The following is a 25,083-nucleotide window of genomic DNA, read 5'->3' as shown; positions in this document are numbered from 1 at the left end:
ATTTCAGAAAAGCTCTGATTGGGGGGGGAATATGCCTTTAATCCCCATCTGAACTAAGTATGTTCAAGGAAGGCCTCCCAGTCCTTTCTCTTTTGATATAATTAAATCCAGAAAGAAGCTAACTCAGGAGACATAGAGGGTGGTTTCACTTTGATCCTGAAAAATGGGAAACATAGGAACCAGCATCTTTGTGTGGAGTAATGCCACTGGTGAAAAGAAGAACGAAAAGCAAGTCCATGCCAGAGGAGTAAGAGGTGCTCTCCAGCAAACCATCTCCAGGGTGGTCAACCAAGTCATATAACAAAACCTATCCATGCATGAGGGCCCCACCCATATGACCTAGTTGCTTATTGGAAAGTCCTGTGCTTGCACCCCCAAGATTGTAATTGTGCTTCAACAGGAGCTTTGAAGAGGGTATTCAGACTATAACAGATGATATTTCACCAACTGAGGCTGCACTATCATCATCATCATAAAATAGTAATAACAAATGATCATAAACATAACTGGCACATATAATATGTATACGTGTCATTATATATTCACTTTAAGGCTCATATCTACTCTATGAGGTATTAGCTGCATTTTATAACTAAGGAAATAATAACTGAAAAATATTGGGAAACTTTTGGAGTTTCAGGCAGCACCTAAAGTGGCAGAGATGTTTAATCAATATACAATACAATCTTAACCAATAAGCAATACTTGCACCAGTACCAGCACATAATAACCTCATACTTTTTATTTGTTGAATGAGTGGTGGATTCAGGCATGGGTTCTGCTTCCTGGCCTGATACTTGCTTCTAAATAATTGAGCTGTAGTCTTCCAATATACCTATCACCTTTCGCAGATACCAATACTGGTACCTGTTCAGTCAATATTTAAGGGACACATGTGTGGATGAATGGTTATTTCTGGTCTTCTCTATGCATACCAATCTATAGTTTAGCTTAGGATCCTTTCTCTCATCTTCTACTTATGTATAGACATTGGAGCTTACTCCATCTTTCATTAGTTCTATATTCACTAACAAGTATGTTTCCCTTGTATTCTTCATGGTGTTTTGATGTTGGGAGTGCTCAGTAAGTACAGCCTGAGTCCCATCTGCATGTTGCCTCACATGCTTTAAAACCAAATGACCACTGAAACAGCAGTAGCTCCATGGGTTTCTGTCTAAGTCTTTAGAGAAAGCTCCCATGTGCTTTCTGCTAAGCAGATGTTCTGACACATCAGAAAGCACCATCCAGGCTGGTAGCTTGAGGCACAATTTGACATATTGTCACCGTACACTTAATGCTGGCCTGTGGGTTTTGGTCTTCAGAAAGAAAGGGTATCTGTGTTTTTCTCAGTAAATCCAAAGGGCAATGATCTAAGATATAGAGCCCCAAGTACTTGATTAAATTCCATGAATTTGGGCCTGGTAAGATGGTACACTGCTTAAGAGTGCTTGGCATTCTTGCAGATCACAGGCATTTGATTCTCAGCATCCATATTGCTAGGGATCCGACACCCTCTTCTGTGAACACCCACACACAATGCATATACATACAGAGAACCATGCATGCACATATACACAAAATAAGCCTTAGAAAGATTTTTTCTTGAACTAAATAGACAGAGTCATTGGTGGTTATGAATAAATATACCATGGCCACACATACATCTTCACTGAATTCAGCTCTTTATGATATTAAGCTATTTATGGACAAAAACTTGACTCTTAGTCTTGTTCGTTCCCAAATATGGGGCAACAGAAATAAGTCTTAGAGGAAAGATAGATGGGAGATGCAGATTCACCCAACAGTGCCCAAGGACACCAGGAAGAGCCATGGCCTTGACAAGCCTTTCTCAGGAACTTTCAGCTTCCTACAGCACCCTCAACTATAGGACTTAGTATCAACTGAAATCAAGGCAGATGGGTGCATATATTGACACAGGAAGTCTGTCTGGAGGAGCTGGCCATCTAATTGCAGTTCTCCTCCCTGCACCTAGTAACCTTGATGCTCCTGACAAAACTCATGATCATTCCAAGTTCATGAATATCAACTCATAAGACTGAAGCGTTTTAGCTGACCTGAACAAGGGGGAGCTCATAGACCCCAGACTGATAGCCAGGAAACCAGGACAGGACTGATCCAGACCCTCTGAACCTGGGTGTCAGTTAGGAGGCCTGGGCAATGTATGGGGGCTGTGGTAGTGGATCAGTATTTGGCCCTAATATACGAATGGACTTTGAGAATCCATACTCTATGGGATACTCTCTCAGCCTAGACACATGGTGGAGGACCTAGGTCCTGCTCCAAATGATATGACAGACTTTGAAGATCTCCCAGGAAAGGCCTCACCCTCCCTGGAGACCAGAAAGGGCATGGGATAGGGGGTCGATGGGGAGCAACAGAGGAGGAAAGGGGGAGGGAAATGGGACTGACATGTAAAAGAAGCTTGTTTCTAATTTAAATTTTAAAAAGAAACTTAAAAAAAGAAGTTCATGAGCATCCTTAGCTTGGATGAAAATGCAGATAAAAAGAATTAAGTGTTTTATCCTATTTGGCCTTCTTCCTCCCACCCTACATACCCTGGGCTCTATCTCTCTACTCACACAGTAGAGATACCTAAAAGAGTATTTTGGTGTCTTCTAGAAAACAGATCAGGCTAAGAATTTGTCTGTCTTGTGCAATCTCTTCCACCCCACAGTACCCATCTTAAAATGGTAAATTATTTAGTATTACCACTCATTGTTAGTCAGATTTCTACCATTGCAATAAACACCTAAGATAATCCAACCATAAAGAGAAAAGCTCTGTTTGGCTCACAGTTTTTGGAGGTTCTCATCCATGACCATTGGTCCTGATGCTGGGATGGAAGCATATCGTGGCAGGAGCGTGTGGTTGAAGACAGTAACTAGTGCCAGGAAGTGCCATGGATCAAAACAGAAAGGTCAGCAGAGTGTTAAAATCCCCGCTGAGGCTGTACCCTCAAGTATGGCCTCATAAAGTAACCCCACCTTCTTCTAAACCCCAGCCCTTAAAGCAGTAGTCCTCAACCAATGGGTTGTTACTGCCACAGGGGTCGCATGCCAGATATCCTGCATATCAGATATTTGCATTGTGATCTACAACAGTAAGGAAATAATAACGAAATAATATTATGGTTGAGGTCACCACAACATAAAGAACTCTGTTAAAGAGTTATAGCATTAGGAAGGTTGAGACCCACTTTAACTTATAACCTCTTCAACCTCCCAATAACAAGAAGACCATGGCTTTAACATATAGATGTTTGAGGCCACTCAAGATGTGAATTATAGCACTATCTTGACACCCATCCACTCATCAGACTTCAAGCTATCTTGCAATATTTTGTTCCATGGACACTCCTTTGGGGTGAGGGTGGGGCATGTCTGACTGTTCTAGGCTCCTCTGGTGCCTAGCACAGTGTCTCTGTGTTGCAAACTTTCTAGTTTATTTTAACCTATTTTCCCCTCTAAAAGAATCGAATGCATAAGAATCCAAGAGAAAACAGAAAGGAAAAAGGAATGCATTTGCTGTGGAGGTTATCCAGTGAAGTTTAGTGCCTTTCACAAAGAAAACTTACCAGCTACTTAATTGGAAGACTTGAAAGCTCCCAAAGGAGAAAGGAGGGTGGGAAAATGGGAGGAAAGGAAAAGCACTTTCCCCATTATAGAGAGGGCTGGGACAGTGAACAAAAGCCCTATATTCACCCAAGAATAGAAGCTTAAAGGACTCCAGCTGCATGCCAAGGAACTGGAGGTCCTGCCAACTTCAGCTCATGTGGGGCACTTGCCCTTTGATGCAGCCAAGGAAGGGGATTTCAGCAGCAAATGGTGACCTTAGAGCAGCTGTGCTGAGGACCAGAGTGGAGACCCTTAGCTTCACCCTGACCCCAACTCCTTCCCCTGATGGGAAAGGGAGGAAGGAGTTAGTTACTACAGTAAAGAACCGAAGGTTGTGTTGCTGTTGGAAAACATGTGGGGAAAAGAAATACAAAGGAAACAGATATCTGAGCTCCTGCTTGTAGGAGAGTGAAGGAAGAAGAGAAACAGGAGTATAGAGCAGAGTTCTGATCAGAGGACTCTGCAGGCAGGACCGCCTGTGCAGAGCACCTGCCAGGAGCAAAGGCTCCCACATGTTGTTCGCTGAATACTCTCTCCATCACCATTTAACATGCACCTGTTATTCCCACATCACAGAGGAGGATGCCAGAGTTCCAGCAAAGGTAAAGAGCGGGACCAGGTCTCCATGGCTGGAGTCAGTATTGAAAGCACCACCTGCCAGATTCCACCACGGGATGAATGGAGGCAGAACACACAGTAGAAGGGACCACTTTCTTTTCTGTCCCTTGATCTCTCTCTTCAACTATTGCAATTTGAAAACCCTTCTCAGAACTGTTAAGACTGCGTGCTTCCTGCATACAGAACTAAAGCAAACCTAAATGTAAAAAAACCCAATACATAATTTATTACACTCCTCTTATGCATTCTGAAAGTGCCTAGAGAGAAGACTCAGTGGTTAGAGATATTTTTCAGCCTCCACCCATGGGGTTCTGCTCCCAAACTTGAGTCCCAGCACCCACAGAGCAGTTCATAATTGTCTGTGACTCTATTCTCAGGGGGTCTAAGCCTCTTTCTGGCCTCTGTGTGTACTGCACACATATGGTGTGCATACATACTTGCAGTCAAAAGAAACAACCATGATAACCACACACACACACACACACACACACACACACACACACACGACTTTGGGTGAAGCAGCTTCAAGCAAAGTAGGATAAATAAGGTACATACATGAAAATGCCATGATGAAACTCTTTATTTTGTATACTGACTAAAATTTAATTAAATTGAATAAAGTATTGTCACTGGTAGAGGAAACTGCTAGCCTGCTTGAAGAAATTCTTACTGAACAGGGCGGAGCATTATAATAAAGCAAAAATGGAACTAAAAAATTTATATTTCTTTAGAGAGAGAGAGAGAGAGAGTGTGTGTGTGTGTGTGTGTGTGTGTGTGTGTGTGTGTGTGTGTGTGTGTGAACCAGGGTACACACAGGGAGGTCAGAAGACAACTTGTGGGAATCAGCTCTCTACTTATACTCTGTGGGTTTTGGGGGACTTAGGCGCATGGTGGCAAGCACTCTTAGCTGCTGAACCCTTCCACTGACCCATGAAATGCTTTAAAAGAACAAATTAGGGGAATGTTAAGTCTTCAGAAAAGAGGACGGTGAGTCAAAGCATCTGTGATTGGCTGGCATTTTGAAGGACAGCATAGGAAAAATCATACCGAACAGAGATCACAGCATGCATGAAAGCACACAGCACATCAGAGACACATGTTGGAGATGTGAGCAGCCATCCAGGTGTTGACTAGGGAGAAGATAGAGGTTGGCTTATGACTGTCAAGACAATAGATATCATGAGTTTCTTTCACTGAGGTAAAATACACATAACAAATGTTACCACACTAATAATTCTAAATGTTTACAAGTATGGATATTTTCACAGTGTGTGTGCCCATCTTCAAAACATTCCAGATATTCTATCTCAACAAATAAAATTAATGTTCTCTTCCTTCCAGGCTTTTGTATTTTCTGCTTTAATGAATTTACCAGTTGTAGGTATTCCATAGTGGTGGGATCATTTAGTATCTCCCTTTCCGATTGGTTTGTTCCATGTCTTTAAGCACCATTCTTGTTGCAACAAACAACAGAATTCCATTCTTTATTCTGGCTGAATAATATGCCAATGCATGCATTTGGTATTTATTCCTAAAGGTGGACCTCAAGTTATTTCTACAATATTTTACTGTGAAAAATGAAGCAATGAATGCAATATGCAAGTCCCTTCTCTTGCCCAGCCTTTAGTGGAAATGCCAGTTCCTATGTTAACTTCATGTTTACTCTTTTGAGGAAATACCATGTGATTCTCTGTAGCAACACTGCCATCTTTACATCCTCTGTGGATTTACATGCACAAGAGTTCCCACTTCTCTGTATCTACCCACTTGCTGCTTTTGCTTTTTAAATAATAGCCATTGTAATGTGTGTGAAGTAGTTTCAAATTTGCATTTCTCTAATGATTAGTATGTTTCCATGTGCTTATTGGAAAATTACCTATCCTTCTAGGGAAACATCCACTCAGGTCCTTAGGCTAGTTTTTAAATTGTGTATTTTGTTGTTGAATATATAAGTTTTGATTATCAGGGGCTATGGAATTGGAACTAAATGTCACCACTCAGTGGCAGGCTTATTTGTTTTCAGGTTTTAATAAAACAGTTGGGCCTTGCTGTGGTGACAGTCTTGGAAGGTATTTACGTAGTGGTGTTCTTGTCATTGTTGGTGTTGTCGTGCCTTTTTTGGTATTTCTGAGATAAGTGACAATTCCATAGTCCCTTATGACCAGAGGTAATAAAACTCATAGCAGATGCAGAATGCCAAGCTAACTAAACCCAGAGAAACCACCGTGAAACAATCCCAGGATGTAAATCATATATCGTGAAAGCCGTTGGATTAGAAACACATTATCCTTGTCTGATTCGCTAACACCCACACGTTCCAAATAAGCGTGGCGTTTGATTTACACCCTGACATTTAAGGAAACGGGAATGGGTGATCTAGCTCCATCTTGATAAATGCTTTCCCCTGTGTCTGCAACACCAGTCTAGAAGAACAATGGTGTAGGCATCCTAATCGTATAAATAGGAGCCTGGGCCAGAAAGGGTGACCCCTCAAGCGGCCAGCTTTCTGCCTAGCATTGACCGGGTCCTGCATCATCAGCTAAAGTCAAATAGCTGTCTGGCCTGATGGGTACAGTCCAGAATTGGAGTCAAAATCCCTGCTTTCAATCCTAGCTTTGCCTGTGTTTTTTTTTTTTTTTTTTTTTCCCTTCTGGAGAGTGGCGACAGAACCTTTAGGTGCAGGTTATTCCAGGATCTGCATGAAGCAACGCATGTTCTGCATGAATAGTCCAGCTGACAGAAAATGCATTGTGGGGGATGCCACAGAAGGCAGAGACGCTGGGAAGAGGGGGAGTGGACGGCTGCCAGACACACCTCTGCATAGAAAAGCAAATGGGCCTCTTTGTCCAGCACCAGAGCGGTCATTTATTTAATAGCCAGGGGATTGTTTATTCTGTTTCCTGTGGATTTGAAGGCCTTGCTCTGAAGAGATAGAGCCCCCCAAGGCAGGGCCCCCAGAGGCGGGTTATTTTCTCCCACCCAGGTTCTCCTTCCCTCCCTGGGCCTTCGCTTGCCAAACAGTCCTGTGCCATAAACACTAATCCCCACAGCTCATCTCAGAGGGAGGCTTAGCTGCATTTGTGAATTCAGAATGAAATCCCTCTCTCCCCCAATCCAAGTGAACAGCTGGCAGGAGATACTGATAGCAAGGAAAGAAGTCGTCACTTTGTTGGATGTTATCCTGAATAATAAGTGAACCGCTGACGACATTTTTGAGAGCTCCAGAAACTGCCATCATCCTGCCTCTGCCACCACCTGGCCATCCGGCAGAGTGAACAGTCTCCGCACAACTTGAAGCAAGGATGAGATAGAATAGATGCTAAAGGGTAAATCAGGGGACATTGAAGCCCTGGCACACAGACACCACTACACTTACACACGCACGGACACAAGGGCGTGAATGCGCGCGCTCACAAACACACCCCACACATACACATACTCAGGGCTGTGCATCATTTGGTAATTATCAGTTTGCAAACACTAAATGAATCATTAAGAATCTCTGAATTCTGGGCCCCTCTTCTGTAAAATGGGAATAGCAGTTACCAAAGAGCTCCTGTTAGGACTAATGACACCAGTGTGTCTTGGTCTATCACAAGCAGTCAAAAATTGACAGCTCTTTACTTCTTCACTTACATAAAAGAAAACATGTGCTAATGTCCTTGCTTCGCTGTGATATTTGGGGGAGAAATCTGAGGAAGGAGGGGAAAGGAAACATTCCCAGCTCTGTATTTTTGGGTGCAGAGCCATTATTGCAAAGTCATTTGCAGAAACAGTTGCATCCTGGCCTCTGCTGAGCCAAGTGCCCCGCCCAAGCGAGGGCCTGGAGCACAAAGCCCTTCAGAGCATGCTGAGCCCCTGATGGCTGTGGACTCAGCCCACCCCCAGCTGCACAATCACGCGGCACAAATCCCTATACTTTCAGTGAAAAGAGCCGCTCCAGTGGCTCTACAGAGAGAAGGAACCACCACCGAACATATCTTTAAAATTCACATCGGCTCTGCCTCTCAGGGGGTCTTGATGCCGCTGGTGGAGGGAAGGTACATGAGGCTCATTTAGATGTGTGTCCCTATGGCCCAGGGTAGCCCAGGTGACAGCTGTTAGCTCTCTGGGACCACAGTAGCATGATGAGCCCCAGGCAGAAGGACTTACTTAAGTAGCGCATTAATTAAGTACCTACTACGAGCCAGCCTCTATGAGAGGCACAATGGGGGATAGAAAGCAAAAGCAGACAACTTCTGGTATCTCAAGTTCCAGCTGAGGCTGGACTTGCAACACATGCAAAGAGTTAGACAGCAGTGTAAGCAATGAGCAAAAGTTTGATCCAATAATATTGAGATGTCACGTAATATGCTATTCCATGATTAATTGCTAATCCAATGGCAAAGACTGCTAACTGACTGTCTAGTCACTGCTACACCAATGACATAAGTATTCTTTTAAATGTCTCCATCCCCTAACATTCCAACATGCAAGTCCGGTACTCACATCGCCAGAGAGAAAGAGGCAAGAAATACAGTTCAACAAAATGTCAGTATGACCACTCCCTCAGTACAGATCTCATACACTCTGACACAGTCTATGCATTTGTATTCCTCCTGAAATCACCAGCTACCCAAAGACAAGGTGGGGGATGCTTGGATGAGGACCCTCTCTTTGGATAAGATAACTAGCTGGCACGCAGCAGTCTCTCCCACACATGGTTGAATGAATGTTACTACAATTCTACTGACTTACTGGATTGTCACTGCCAAGTCCATACACTATACGCAGGGGAAACTGTGAGATGTGGATGGTGCCTTACCAGAATGAAGGGATGCCTCTTCCTCAAAAAGATCACATTACAACAATTGAGGGTTGGAACTCACCCTCACCGTATTTCCTCCATTACTGAGGAAGAGTTCGGTGGACCGAGGATCCGATGTCACACTGAATAGACCTGCTCCCCCCATGGTAGTATGCTGGTTTTCATTCAGGTTGGAAGAAAATAGACGGGTAGTAGTCCAAAGCAGAATCTTATAATAGAGCCCAGTGTCACTATTATTTCCTGTACCTACAAGGTAGACATCGTCCAACACAGTAATAAATCAGAAAGGTAGATGCATTGAGGAAGGGAACTCAATGGCACATGAATGACAAGAACCCACAGTCAGAAAATATTTGCTGAGCATACACTATATTTTCTCAACACTGACAGGCTATTGTAGGAACCATGTGCACAGAGCATGAGCTGAGAGTGTATTAAGCATGTTGTAATGGTTACTTTTCATCATTAACTTGACTGGATTTGGAATCACCTGGAGACACACCTCTGGGCACATATTTGAGGTATTTCTAGAGTTTAACTGAGGAGGGAAGATCCACCTTGAATGTGAATTTGCATGTGGGCAGATAATTACAAGGGTAGTCCATGGGGCCAAACTAAAAAAATAAATAAATAAACAAACAAACAATTGTACTGGCTGGTTTTGTGTGACAACTTGACACAAGCTAGACTCATCAGAAAGGAAAGAGCCTCAGTTGAGGAAATGTCTCCAAGAAATCCAGCTGTAAGGTATTTTCTCAATTAGTGATCAATGCCAGAGGGCCCAGGCCATCCCTGAGATGTTGGTCCTGAGTTCTAAAAGAAAACAGGGTAAGCAAGCCATGGGAAGCAAGTCAGTAAGCAGTTCCTCTCCAAAGCGTCCACATCAGCTCCTGCCTCCAGGATCCTGCCCTGTTTGAGTTCCTATCCTGGTTTCCTTCACTGATGAACAGCAATGCTAATAAGTCAAATAAACCTTTTCCTCCCAACTTACTTTTTGGTCATGGTGTTTTGTCACAGAATGGAAACCTATCTGAGACAAATTGGTACCAGCACAGTAGAGTATTATTGTGGGAGATCTGACCTTTGGAGATGATTGTGAAAGAGTGTAGGAACTTTGGTCTAGAAGAGCCATTGAGTTCTGTGGAATGCTATGCGGAAGATAAAAATATTGAGAAAAGTGCAGAGGACGGAGGCCTGGCTTATGAAGTTTCAGATAGAAGTTTGAAGACTATGGGGCCGTTTGTTATTTAGAATTAAGATCCTGTGGTTCTGGTTAGCTGGAACTGCAGAATCAGCTGTGATTAACAAGATAACAGAACTACTAATACGAAACCTTTATGTTCCTGGGACTATTGATGCTGGTCATGTGGAGCTAAGAAATTAGTGGTGATTAAGAAGAGACCAGCATCACTAAGGTGAAATCTTCTGGGAAGTATTTCCTGGGAGCACAGAGAAGCTGTGTTCTAGAGTCAGCCAAGGCTGCACCTCCTTCTGGCAGCCAGACTCAGTAATGTGTAAGAGTCACCCAGGTGGTACTGGTTTTGAAGGCATGAAGGGGTCATGGAGAGCAGCTGAGGCTTGGACTGTGAGAGGCCATTGGCCAAGGTGCAGCCTGAGTGGCAGTTGAAGTTCCAGGACTTAAGGGGTCATGGAGAGAAGTGGGGGCTTGGCACCATGAAGAGAACTTATGAAAGGCTATTGGTGACAGTGCAACCAAGTTTCAGCAGAAGACCCCAGCATATTGGAGATGCCAGTACAATGAAATGACCACCAAGAACAGCAGAAGCAGTGGAGTGAAACCAGCTAGAGACTAGAAGACAAGCTTCGTGTGCTGCAGAGACAGAGAAGACCCAAACTCTTGACAGTAGTCCAGAAGATCATGAGTGGGTCCTAGATATTGGACATGGAGTTTTTATACTGCTGGAGTTTGGTTTTGCTTGGTTCCGATTGTGATGGTGCCCTGTTTCTTCCTTCTTGGAAAAGGTATTTAATTTTGATTTTTAAAGGAGCACGCAGATGAAAGACTTGAATTTTTAATAGAGATTGGATACTTTAAAGAGACTGAAAATTTAATATGCTTGAATTTGCAAAGACAGTGGGACTTTTAAAATTATTTATGATTTTAATGTGAGATCTTAGGGTTTGATAATAAAGAAAGGGATGTGGCTTAATGGTGATGTGTTCATGTGTCAAGTTGACAAGGGGTCAGTTGTACTTGCTGGTTTTGTGTGTCAACTTGACACAAGCTAGAGTCATTAGAGAGGAAGGAGCCTCAATTGAGGAAATGACCACATGTGATCCAGCTACAAGGCATTCTCTAAATTAGTTATCAATGGGGAGATGGCCCAACCCATAATGGGTGGTGCATTCCCTGGGCTGGTGGTTCTGGGTTCTATAAGAAAACAGACTGAGCAAGCCGTGCAGAACAAATAAGTCAGCAGCACCCCTCCATTGTCTCTATGTCAGCTCCTGCCTCCAGGATCCTGCTCCGTTTGAGTTCCTGTCCTGACTTCTTTCAGTGATGAACAGCAATATTGAAGTATAAGCCAAATAAATCTTTTCCTCTCAAGTTGTTTTTTGGTTATGGTGTTTTGTCACAGAATGGAAACCCTAAGTAAGACAATAAGCAAATAAATGAGACAGTGAGCTGAGTATTTGCATTCATCTCTGCTCACTGACTGAGGGTACAATGGAACCAACTGCTCACACTCCTGCCATCACAGTCAGTATCACTCCCCTCTTACACCTTCTACACCGTGACAGACTACACTCTCAAGCTCTGAGCCTCCCTTCCTTAAGTTTTATCACAGCAATGAAAACAATGACTCATGCAAAAGAAATGGCGCTGAAGGATTGGTCTACTTCTGTGACAAACCTGACCATGTCTTCCATAAGCCTTCAGAGTTGGTTTGCAGGAAGAACATAGGAGAGTTTGGAGCTATTGATGCAGAAGCAGAGCTTGATGGGCCACTGTGGTTTGGGTTTGGAAGACCCAAATGTTGCTAGAGATGCCAACAGTAAAACCATCTACAAAATTCAGAAAGTAACAAGGACCTACCATGAACTGGGCAAGAGCCCATTTCTGTTATGGTTTTGCAGACTGTATTTTGCCTGTACCTTAAGAACTTGAGTAGGGCCTAACTAATGAGCAATGGACCAATTTGTCTGGTGGTGGGAACTTAAGATAGTTAACATTCAAGCTGCGTAATGGTTACTGCTCACTTTTCTTACCTAGGTTTACAATGAGAGATAAAAAGCAAGAACAGCATGGAAACATGAAAATTTGCAGCTTGATGAGGAAGAGTGTGAGTTTGAAGTTGCATATCAGAAAGAGCATGGAGAAAGTAGATGCATTTGTTAAAGAGATTAGTGATGCTAAGAAAAGTCATACTTTGTATTGAGACAGTAGGAAAAGTGACTTTAGGACAAGACTTTACCCATAAAGGGAGAGAGACAGAATGCAACCAGAGAGCTCCACTGATAAAAACACCCAACTAGAGAAGGGTTTTCACAGGTTCAACAGCCACTGTGCAGAGTGAACCCTATAACTGTGGCGGATGTGGGGACTCAATACATCGAGCTGACAGCAGAGCTTGGAAGCATCATCCCCATGGCACTGGTTGTTCAGACATACACAGTGCAAGAGTGAGAAGGTCATGGAGCTTGTACTGAGGTTTCAGAAAACCACTGAGGCCAGTGAATATTACCTAAGTTGCAATGGATAGCCTATGATGATGGAAATGTCCCAGGACCATGGGAAATCCTTAGAGGAATGCTGTAGGCATGGAGTAGAACTGGCTGAAGACATTGCTAACCTGTCCTTCCAGCAGTAGAACTGGAAGGGTGGGGTTTTAGAGCTCAGATAATGCCACCAAGAGCCCCAGATTCTGGACATGAGATTCTGCTTTGCTTTGGACTAATTTTTCTTTGGTGTGTTCCCACTCCCTTCTTTGGGGATGGGAATGCTTATTCTGTGTCACTGTATTTTGAAAGAATGAAAGTTTACAAATTACTTTTATGCTTATGTTTATGAGTGTCTTGCCTGCTTGTGTATATGTGAACATCATATGTGCCTGATGCCTGCAGAAGCCAGAGAAGTCTATTAGATGTCCTGGAACAGTAGTTACAAATGCTTATGAACCACCATGTGGGTTTTGGGAACTGAGCTCAGATTCTCTGAAGGGCAATAAGTTCTTAACCACTGAACCATCTCACTCTATCCCCCAGAGGTATATAATTTTAAAGTGTTTTATATGGCCTGACAGGAGTCTGTCTTGAGTGCCACAAAAGACTCTGGGCTTTTGAATAGTATTGACACTGTGGGTGTTTTTGAATTTTAACTAAGGGCATTTTGTATTATGAGATGGCCATGAACCTTTGAGGGCCAAGGGTAGAATGTTAGGGCTTAAACATTTGGGTGTTTGGGTGTCAAGTTGACAGTGGTGGATTTGTGATGATTAATGGTCATTATCAAGTTGAATGGATTTAGAATTTAGGAGAAACACATCTGGGCATGGCTCATGGGAGAGTGTGTGTGACCAGCTGTCTCAAGATCCTCTTGCCATAACTAGACACACTCTCACTATCACACCTTCCCTGCCAGCATGAACTGCACTTTCAATTATGAGCTAGACCTCTTAATCGTCTTCTGTCAACAATTTTGTTATAGTAATAAGGAAAGTAGTCACAAATCATAGTGTTTGTTACTTAAACCAATGAATGAAATGAATGGATGCATCAAAAGTTTAGAAATCTTAAAATTATTTCACATTTTTATGAGAATTTTCAAACATATAGAAAAGATAAAGGAATTGAACAATATACAAACCTACCACCAGATCCTACAATCAAACTTTTACTTAATTTTCCTTATTAGAAATTCATCTAGCTGCTATTCATCTATCACTCCGACACATTTGATCTTATAAAGACTACATTCTACTAAAAGTAATATACAGGTGAGGTGATTACTCAGTATTCTCAAAGTAATATTAAATATTACTGCACCATCTTCACAGAGTTGAGAAGAGGATCAACCACGTGGAATAAAATCCTCCAATGCTGTCTCATATCAGAAAGCATAATTTCAGCTGGACCTAAAAGAATGTACAACATTAGGGCTTTAGGAGAGTGGAGTCCTATACTTCATGCTTGAGGTGGCACACTTTTGAGTAAACATGAGTGGCATCCTTGTGACCAATACTACCAGATCCTTTTCTTCCTGGATGAGGTGCCCAGAGATTCAGCACCACTGACACCATACTGACGCCATCCTAAAAAGCAGTCATGTTGAGGATGCAATCATGAAGAGATAAAAAGAAGTCTTAGGTCTGATATTTTCACCATGAATGAAGCTAAAGGGCACAATTATAATCAAACAAGTATAGAGTAATAAAATTGAGGAAATGTTCAGAAAGACAGCCAGTCATTTCCTTTCTTGTCCTCCTCACCCTCCCTTTACCCTGGACTGAACCCAGGACTTTGGCTATGCCTGGCCAACACCCCACAACTGAGGTCTCCCAGCCCAGAAAGCAGTGATTTTTCAGCCCCTTTGTTACAGTACCTGTTGAAGAACTGAGAACTTCTCTGCCTGCCTTGTAAGCAGAGAAAGGAAGACAGACCTGCCAGAATGTGACCCTTGGCCTCAGGAAGGGTTGCTGCCTTGGCAGCAAACAGCATGGAGGCAGTTGATGGAGCAGTAACTGACAGGTAAATGACAGCACTTCCGTTCTGGGTGCCATCTTGGGAAGAGCTTCTAAGAGTCAGCTTTAAAAGGCTCTATTACTTCAGGTCCTTCCTGGGACATTTGCTGGTAATGGGAGTCAGACGTGATCCTGGCTGGTGCTTAAAAGGCAGACAAGAGAAGGTACAGAGCAATTACTGGGTGTCGGCACAATTTTGAAAACCAGTTACCTGTCCCTTGGCAAGAGAGAATTTGGCTGCTTGCAGCTGGAAGCTGGAACATTCTGTCTTGCTTTTGTTTTTCTTCTCTCTCTCTCTCTCTCTCTCTCTCTCTCTCTCTCTCTCTCTCTCTCTCTCTCTCTCTCTCTCTCTCCCTCCCTCCCTCCCTCCCTCCCTCCCTCCCTCCCTCCTTCAGGACTGCCCTCCCAATTCACTTGATTGTTTCTATCCACCTCAGATCTTAGAGTCATTTTTCCAAGGCCATCTGTTTGAGGCTGCCTGGTGAAGGGCCCGCACATTTACTCCGCAGTGGTCTTGTGGTGCCACTCTGGCTGGCACAGGGGCAGGGGACCCAGTGTTCACAGAACAAAGGACACCTGTCCTGGAATGGCCCATCTATGCTCAGCTGGGAAGAATTCATGCAAGCAAAACGGAGGGATAAACCTATTCATTGTGTGGCACAGCCTCTGTACTTTGTCAGCAAGATGGAGAACACTCACTATTTTCTCTGGCTTTTAGGATTTCCATATTTATTGCTTGTTTGCTACCACTTGGGAGAAGGGAAGGGGGAGAATACAACAACTTCTTCCATTTGGAATCTTAAGTATGAATGTGTGAGATTTACCCTCCCTCACCTGCTCCCCTGCAGTTTCAACAAGGCACAGAACCGTGGAATGTTCGATCTAGAAGCACTTGAGAAATTTAAACAATATCACCTCATTTTATACACAGGAAAGTCACAGGCAGGGATAAAGGGAATTTGTGAATGCCACACACCTAGTCAGTGACAGATTGAAACTTGCATTGACATCTGTGGAATCTTATACTTACTTTCCTATCACTGTACCATATGGGTTGTATTTCCATTCAAGTGTGGGGGGAGGGTGGCTCAGGGAATAAAATGTCTGCTTCTCAAGCACAAGGGCCTGAGTTCAGATCCCCAACACACCAGGAAAAGCTTAACCTGGAGAGATAACCTCTGTTCTGGGATGAGGCAAAGCAGAGACAGATGGATTCCCAGAGCTGACTGGACAGTCATTGTAGCTAAGTAAGTAATCTCTGGCTTCAGTGTGAGATTTTGTCTCAAAAAAAAAGTGATGAACAAGAGAGGAGGATGCCCAGTGTTGACCTTTGGCTTACACACATGTGCACACACACAAATATGCACACATGCATACATCACATATATATACAGGATTATATCATACATAGACATACACACAAAAGAATCTTATTACATATAGGCAATGTATGTATAAATGTCTACACAAGAAGGTGCCTGTCACTTGACGGAAACCTCAGAATCCCCTAACAAAGTAGGACTTAGAGTATAGTTGTGTAGTTGTTACACTAGGTAGCTGTGGCTAATGAAGCAGAGCAGGAGAGAAGTAGTCCCTGACCTCAAGGATTGCACCGTTTGGTTCAGGCAAAGACACATAAGAATATGATGCAACATGGAACAAAGTGTGTGCCATCCAACACCTGCCAGATGTGTGTTAAAGAACAGGATGGGATTGGTGTTAATCACAAGGTTCCACTTAAAAAAGAAGGAATATGATTGTGAGATCTATTGTATGATGTGACTGCAGTTAATACATACATGTTTGAAAGCTCCTAACACAGCGAGTTTCAAATGTTTTCAACCTAAGGCAATAGATATAGTAATTACCTTGATTTAATTATTTCATGATGTACGCATTTATCAAAACATCATGTTGTACTTCATAAATATACACAACTATTATTTATGTGAATTATTATTTATCAGTTAAGGGGAAAATAATGAGAAAAGGGTGATTTAGTCAAGTAGGCAGAGAAGGCTTTGTGGAAGTTCTCCTGGGAGAATTTCAACTGAGAGCCACCATGAGAATCCATTTCAAACATAAAAAAGAGCACAAGGAGGAGACACTGTGACCATCATGGAGTCAGATGAGGATCGTGTAAACACAGATTCTTGAACAGCATAAAGTGGGGCTGGAGAAGGGATAGCCATTCATGGGAGTGACAGTTATTAGGGGCTTTGAAGCAAATGCCACCGAGTGGGTGAAATGAGAAGCATGTCTCATTCCAGTCTGTGCACAGGTTATGCCATGGGAACTGGGTTTGGGATCATAATTCATTGAGAAGGTATTTAAGACCGAGACACAAAGAGAAGCAACATCTGGGGGAAATTGAGGCCAGAAAGCCCACTAGCCAAAGGAAAGACAAATGGTTGGTTCTAAGTGTAAGACAAGTGTAAGACTTTAAGGAATGACTGTAGTGCCCACCTGGCAAGGAACCAGGACAGGAGATCCCAGGTCAGGTTGCAATGAGCCTGGAAATTCATTGTAAGGGAGGTGAATTATATTCCAAGAGCTGTGGAAAAGTTTAACATTCTCTCCATTCTCTGGATTCCGTGTGCCCAAACAACATCTCCAAGGGAACAACTCATCTATTGACTTAGGACTTTTCCATTTGGGGGATAAATGTCTAGAATCCCAACAATCCCTCAGTTGCACACAAACAGGAAGATGGCCATCTCACTGCTCACCTTGTTCTTGATGACTAAGGTCCTGCCACAATTATCTAGTGTCCTGTTGCAGGTGCCTAAATAAAATAGGAAAGCCTGGCTAATGCTTTAGGATATAAATAGCCATTATCATATCTAGGAACAAGGATGCTATAATTAAAGTGATTTCAATAAATTTTAATAGATACTGAGAATATCTGAGGCCAATCAATTTACATAAAAATGTCCTCCCGCTGGAACTTGGTGAGTCATTTGGATGTGGAGAGGGACATAAGCCAACAGGTCTGGGTGAATAAGTAAAAGGTCAAATCTACATCCATAAGTGGCAGTTCGCACGCTCTCTTGCAGCATCGATTGAGCAACCCTTATTTATTCCTCTTGTTCTTCAAAACTCTGGAGTGCTGACCTAAGATACCTTAGTAGGCAGAACTAAAAGGAACTGACCTTATGTGACAGTGCCAGCAGTCTCTACAGGCTTCTGGCATTGTCTAAAGCCAGTTGTAAGAGACATACAGGAGCCTCTATGACAGCCATCTCTGGCTGCATTTTGTTGTGAACTCAAAATAGAATCTTGTCCCTTTAAGACCCTTTATCAAAATAATGGAATTCGTGATCTCACAATCACATAAGTCATTGCCAGCCCCCTTAAGTCAATTCATATTTCTGTAGTTCGTTACTGGCTCGGGAGGAAATTGCATTTATTATAATTGCCTCTAATTGCACCAGATTAGTGATTACAATTATTGATGGAAGCTGATTATTCATTAGCATCAAATCAATCCCTCTGCTTCCTCATTACTCCAAACAGTAACTCTGATGAGGCGAGGTCTAAAGGAGTCCAGGTCCATCACCTTCCCTGCGTGTCAGACAGCCTCCTGTGCTGTTTCTAAACAAACACCTGAAAACAACTTAGACCTTAAAGTGACAAAGAGGATTCTCTCTTTTCTCCCCGTCCAAGGTCGGATCTCCAATCCACAGTAACTTAGGAAGATATGAGATCTGTTAAACATCACTGAAGACTATTTGGAGGCCCCAGAATGTTTCAGAATTGCTAGCCTTTTCCTGGATGCCCTTCTTAGTTACATAATGGAAATTCAACACACCTTGCCAGATGGTCTGGAATATCTATCCCTTCAAACATGTAAAGAGAATAGAGCATATCGTCATAAGACAAGACTTTATATTCTAGCTGAATCCCACGTGTTTTCAAAAAAGCAGATATCACGTGCATCCAGTCTGAGCTACAGAGTTGTTGCATTGTAAGCTGTAGGCAGATAAGCCATGAGACCCCCTCTGCTGCCATGGATCAAACCTCTGTGACTCAGTGGCCTTTCCACCTCTGGGCAACTAAGATCGAAGAAACAGGAAGATGCCTTAGAGCATTTTTGGGTGGATTTATCTGAGATATCTAATGGCTTCAGTGACACAGAATTCCAGCCCATTCTTTCCCCAGGTTTCCTTCTTACCCAAATCTACTCCAGTCCCCAGGTCCTAGTGTATCAGCATCCTCTACTTTTCATCACTCGCCTCCTCTACTCATTCGATCCAGACAGTACAAATACCTACAGGTCACTGAGGCAGTCCAGAAACCAAGCTCCAACAGGAGATGCAGAGTCTGCCGCGGGCAGCAGAAGAAGGAAGGAGGGAGGCAACGTGAGGTGGCATCAGCCTTGCTTCCCACCACTCTTTTCCACATTGGTGCCCAGGCTAAATTTCTGCACAGTCAGACTTGACCCCTACAGTCTGTCCCAGGCTGCTTCCCCTGGGAAAGTAAACAGCAATTCCTGTGTGAAAAGTGGAGGTCCAGAGGCTGCAGGACTTGGCCCTAGAGACGTCTACTTGGAAGTCTTATCCAACAGTTCCTCAGCCATAGTGGAGGAAACTGAAGGTGAGTGTGTGAGTTCTCTGAACAGAATGACTGTCTCCTACTTCAAGTCTCCTGTGTGTACATTCTACTTGTGTGTCACTTGAAATGCTGCCATTTCCTCTAGAGACTCCTGGCCACATCCCAGGCCACCTAGCTCAGCAGAAAGAAATTAACCCTGTTCTCTACCTACCATCTTCCTCTGTCTCCTCTGGTTTCTGCGTCTCCCACATGGGCCAGCCTTTGCATTGGGAGATAAGCTGTTAGAGAGGGCATACAATTATAGCAGTGCTTTCAGAGAAACACAAAGATGTACGGATTCCGTGATGGATCAGAACACCGGAAAATGCTTGGCCTTTCGTGGCGACTGAACACAACAGGGCAATCCAATCTCGTCCAAGATTCATCAAAAGACACGCTCTTCCCTGAAGGGCGGCAGGACACTTGCCACTGACTTGTGCAGGGATCTATGCTCAGTGACTTTCTGATCCCCACCTCTGCAGCCGGAGCCAGGGGAAAGCTGTGTCTGGTGACCAAGGAGTATAGGATTTTGCCAGCGCTGCTCTTGGAGGCTACCCAAAACCAGCAAGCAGCTCCCACATGAACTGGGCAGAGGTTCTGTGTTACTTTGTTTCAATGCAGCTCCTCCTCGTGCTGAACTTCCAGATAGGCACAGACCTCGGCCCCCTCGCTCTCCCACAGCCTCTGTCAGCTGGTGTGCATGGCTCTTCTTCTTCCGGCTAACAGTTGGTAAATGAGTCCCAGTCTAGCTGCTCATGCAGCATGGCTGTGCAGAAAGAGCCTTCATCCTTATGGCAGGCACATTAATGCCAAGTTTGCTCGTTCTAATTAATAACAGTCAGTAAACACCAAAGAGAGCTAATGATGATTACAGGCCGCAGCTCCTGTGTGTTAGCAAACATGCCAGGCAGGTGGCCTCTCCTCCCTCCCAGGAAGGAGGCTGGGGCTGAGTCCTACAGAGCTGCCTGGCTTCCCATGGCCTCTACCCCACATTCAAAAGACCCTGTCTTACGTCTCAGCCTGGTTCCCAGAGAACCGGAAAAGGCCAGTCACATAGACAAGATTCTGAGCTGCCTCTGAGACCACAATAGTCAGGATTTTGGGTTCTGGGTTTCCCAGAGAAATCTCCCTAGCACTGGGAATAAAACATTTTCTTTCCTCCACTTTGGATTGTTTTTATCTCATTTCAAATTAATATAATTTGCTTTGAAAAGCTGAATTACTGCAGACATATGATAGAAAGGAAGGTGGGCTTTCCCTTCAGTCGCACCCCAGGATGGTACAGACACTGATTGGTCTGACTTCTCAATTGTCAGATCTGCTCATCTTTCTTCCACCCTCTCTTGTCGAGACTCGATTCTCTCCTTTTCTTGGTATCCACATGTCACCTTTACCTCCGCTGCTGTAAACCCATTTTCCAGATTCGGCAAAGTGTTTGCCCATTCTCTATTCCTAGACACATTTCTCCTGATTGAAAGGAGTCTTCTTCCCATGATCACCTTTTCCAGGCCTCAAACGGCCAAATTAAAAAGAGGTTGGCTCCATGGTGCCACCTGGCTGTCTCATCTCCCAATGTTCTCCTTCCGGAGGTCAGGGATGGCGGATATCAGACACAATTACCCCAGGATCTTCTCACTTAGCTACAAATTTAAAGGTGGAGATTTTGTTTGCAACATGGTTGGTCTTAGGCCTGGCTTTGAACTTGGGTTGCATCTGCCAGCCAGGTGCTGGGATCATAGATCAGGGTTACTGCATCTGGCTAACTTTGAGATTTTTGCATTTTTCAAAATGTCCCCTCCTGTATGGCCATGCTGTACAGGAATCTGCATGGAACAGACATGTTGGGACTGCAAGGCATTCTTCAGGGAGACTGTAGCCCACAGGAGAGCTCTGTGGGCAAAGTCCCATGCCAAGGTCTTTGAATGTCCAAGAAGGGAATGAAACTGCAGTAGGCAGGTGTGATTAGAGGGACAGGGCAGGCCACAGTGATCTCAGAATCTCATCCATGCCCTGTTCCTTTTCCAGAAGCCCCCAGACCCCCTGCAATCTGCCACTGTTTTGTTGTTAAAGCTAACCTCTTCTTAGAAGTGTCAGTTCATTTGCTTGCAGTGATAATACTCCTCCCACCACTGTCCCGGTAATTCAGACAATACTCTGCTCCTCAATGGACTGTGCAATCTAATGCAGCAGCCAGAACCCATTCTCCACGAGTTTAAAGAAGCTAAGGTGGAGAAATATGAAAAGCGCTACCATTTCTCAGATGATAATAAACAGATGTGAGTAAATAATTGAGTGTGACTAGAATGGCTTAGCAAATTGTCTTTTTAGATGTGCGAGAGACTTTCCATTTCTCTGTTTTTCTTCCTTCCTTCCTTTCTTTCTTCTTTTCTCTTTCTTTCTTACTATGTATGCCTTCTTCTCAGTGGCCTTTAGTTTCCTTCCTTTTGACTATTCAACTACTCTTCTTCTCTTTCATCTTTCACATTCTCTTTGTTCTTTTAGTCACAGAAAGTAATTAGAATGCCTTCCTAATTTGGACCTGACATTTAGTGCATCCATTTGTTCATTCATTCATTCATTCATTCATCCACTTATTCATTCATTCCACTGGTATTCTCTGAGATTTTTATCAGTCTCTTTGCTAAGTTGTCAGAAAATAGATCCTAGTGTCTAAGAAACTGAGCTAGTCAGAGGGAGAAAGAGTTAAATCAAAGACAACTATTTTATTCATTATTATTATTATTATTTGATACAGAGTCTCTTGATACACTTGTCCTACTGCCTCTACCTCCTCAGTGGTAGAATTATAGCCACGCACCACCATACCCAGTTTATGTAGTGTGGGGGTTGAACGCAGAGTTTCAGGCAGTGAAGCTACATCCCCAGCACTCAGAACACAGCTAACTTCAGACAGATTCTCTGGGGTTTAAAGCTGACAAGCAGCTTGATGGTGGCATCTTGGGGAACTTTGTAGAGTGAGTGATGTTGGGAACACTGAAATCCAGTGTAAGGTGTCAGCAAGCAGAAGGCAGGAGAGGCTGGTGAGGGGACAGATTCCCGGCCGCCGGAACAGCCTGAATAAAATCCTGATGGTATGAAATGGCCCAGAACATGTGAACAACTGGAAATAACCACACCTGGCTGAGGAGGAGGCAATGAGGCAGGAGCCAGGGGATGGTGGCTGAATTTGATCATCAAGAGCTTGCCAAGCACAGAGAGATGCAAACAGCTTTACATATGGGTAGTTAGCTTGGGGAGCTGGGAGGCGAGCATTTACATTTTATCTCTCTTCCTGCTGTTGTATTTGAATTTCATACCAGTGAGAAAGTGTTTTACTTTTACTTGAAGGAAATGCTGATTGTGCATATTCCCACCGCCAGGTTTCACTGATGAGGCTTCAGGTCGCTCTTTTTTGAGGGAGGAGACAGGGAAGGTGGCATGTTGAAGCCACTCACTGCAGCTGGATGCCTCCTCCCCTACTCTCAGCAGTCTGTGAGCTGACTAAACCAAGCTACATCTTACCTCTTGGTTAATTTTGTTTTTCTATTATAGAAACGGACATCCGGTCTCAGCCAAGCAGGAGGCTAAGCGTCTCCTCATTTGGGTCTGAGGCCTTTAGCAGAGATTCCCAGTTTTGCTTTAAGCAAAAGCAACACTCCTAGCCCCCTGGTTGGTGGAGGCTGGGTATCTGCCAGGAGATTCTAAAGACTTTACCTATTGGTGACAAAGATGTTAGCTTATAGAAAAGGGAAGAAAGTGGCCTCTTGCTTTCATAACTCTACTCTGGACTTGGAGCTTTCCAAACTCATCATGGTTCTGTTCACAAAAGAAACAAAGGTCCCGGCAGGAGTCTTCTCCTGATTATAGTCCCCTGTCATGACACTCACTTGACCACTTTCTACACAGAAAGAACATCTGCTGAGCTGCATACCTGCCTGAGTCCTCAACCAGCCACGGTGGGCATTGTCATGGTGTGGGACTCAACCACACTGCTCTCTCCGTCCTGCCATGATGGAGGTAATGCGCGTGCTCACCAGCTATCGTGCCCTGCTTTCCCGGCGCGATAGCTGGTGTCCCAGCTAGAGAGTCCCAGCAGCCTCTACATCTGCCTTTCAGCCGGGCAGGTAAACAAAGCAGCGGCGTGCCCTAGGAGTGAAAGCACTACCACGGACTCTGCAGAGCTCTTACAGGTGTTCTCTGTCTAGACTGGGAATTTCTAGGTTCCTGGCATTTTGTTTAAAGAATTAAAGAGTCTCAGAGGAATAGCGAAGTGCTGAGGAATTTTCTTCAAAACCAAAGCAAAAGTTACAGAGTAGATAAATTGTAGCGGGTTTCTTCTGGTGTGTGTGGGTGGAGGAGGTGTTGGTTGCTATGGGTGTGATGTGGATACTTCTCTGTTTTGATTGGCAGGCTTGGGTTATACAATTTTGTAAACTGCTCATATCCTTTCTCCTGTGTAGTTTGCATTCTCAATCCTGCATCCTGAAAAGTTCACAGAGGACACAGTTTGTCTTACTAGGCATGTACCTAAAATGTCCAGACTAAGTTGGTTCCATATTCTTAGTCCTAGGATGTGTTTGACCATTAAGGAGGAGTTACTGAGGGACTGTTAAAGAGCTATTAGAAGATTTTAGTGTGGGGTTTGGAGAGAGGTGTGCAGTACAGTTCAATCCAGGTGAAGGTCCCAGGTTTCTAAACTATCCCTGCAAACTATCTGCTTCAAAGTATCCCAGAGGCTGAAGAATGAATTAGCACTGTTTTGGAAATGACAGCAGAAAGCCCCTTTGTTTTTCTTTCCTTTCCATGGCTTCTCAAGCTGCACCTCTGATGTCATTCTAGATGGAATAGCAGGCCAGGGAGCTGCCATGAACTCTGTCTGGGCTCTTCTTGTTCCCTGTCGCTGCAGTGCTGTAGGCTCTGGGGCATGCCCTGTGTATTCTCTCTGTGTTCCCATCCCTGAGGCCTACTCCAGCTCCCTTCTTCCAACAGTTTAGGTCTGAGCTTTCTTCCTGACCCTCGCTCCTGTCTGAAAAACCTCACAATAGGATCAACCTCACCTTTAAGGTATATGTACCTTACTGCAGAACCGTTCTTCTTGGGCTCTGCACACCAATCCACTTTCTCTTCTTGGAAATCCTTGAAAGGGAAATGAGGATTTCTAAGTCGATAATATCTCTGAAACCTAATTGCTCAGGGCCAGTCCCACACCCAGAATTCATCAGAATAGGCCTGCAAACTGATTTTTCTAGTTTTTTAATTTAAATTAAAAACAATCTTATTTTACATACCAATCCCAGTTCCTTCTCCCACCCGTCCTCCCGTTCCCTCCACCAATCCCCATCCCACCCCTCATCCACTCCTCAGGGTGAGTGAGGCCTCCCATGGGGGATCATCAAAGTCTGTCACATCATTTGGGGGAGGACCTAGGCCCTGTGTCTAGGCTGAGAGTGTATGCAAGCTGATTTTTCAGTCACACCAAGAAAAGCAGGAATCTTAGAAGGAGATGAAAAATTTAAACTCAGAGTACACCACACACTCACTAAGTGGCTTGAGGAAAGTTCCTGGGTTTAAATGAGCTTCTCCTCCAAGACTGTAAAAGACTTCTCTGGGAATTTTAGTGACTGTTAAACTAGATGTATAAAGTAAGTAACTCAGGTCTTGCTGCTGTACAAATCAGCTAATAAATCCCAATTCCTTTTTTTAATCACTGAAAGATATTTTCCCTTTG

General features: G+C 43.8%; 1 protein-coding gene and 1 long non-coding RNA gene across 4 annotated transcripts in view; one reads left to right on the top strand and one right to left on the bottom strand.

Annotated features, from left to right (window-relative positions):
• LOC121133510 overlaps positions 1-19,375 on the bottom strand; it is a 29,297-nt gene extending 9,922 nt beyond the window's left edge. Inside the window, exons 1-2 of one of the 3 annotated variants that reach the window (XR_005870375.1) lie at positions 19,037-19,375; positions 14,624-14,904 (exon numbers count right to left, since the gene is read on the bottom strand). This is a non-coding gene — a long non-coding RNA (uncharacterized LOC121133510). Of the gene's footprint in view, positions 1-14,623; positions 15,046-19,036 lie in introns of those variants that run through there. The other 2 variants (XR_005870374.1, XR_005870373.1) reach the window with 2 other exon arrangements.
• Ntm (neurotrimin) overlaps positions 1-25,083 on the top strand; it is a 969,232-nt gene that overhangs the window by 147,820 nt on the left and 796,329 nt on the right. The gene's annotated exons all lie outside the window — the stretch shown is intronic.

Source organism: Mesocricetus auratus, unplaced genomic scaffold, assembly GCF_017639785.1.
Source record: "Mesocricetus auratus isolate SY011 unplaced genomic scaffold, BCM_Maur_2.0 Super-Scaffold_100022, whole genome shotgun sequence".
NCBI classification, from domain to species: domain Eukaryota; kingdom Metazoa; phylum Chordata; class Mammalia; order Rodentia; family Cricetidae; genus Mesocricetus; species Mesocricetus auratus.
This window is presented reverse-complemented; position numbering and strand designations above follow the sequence as displayed.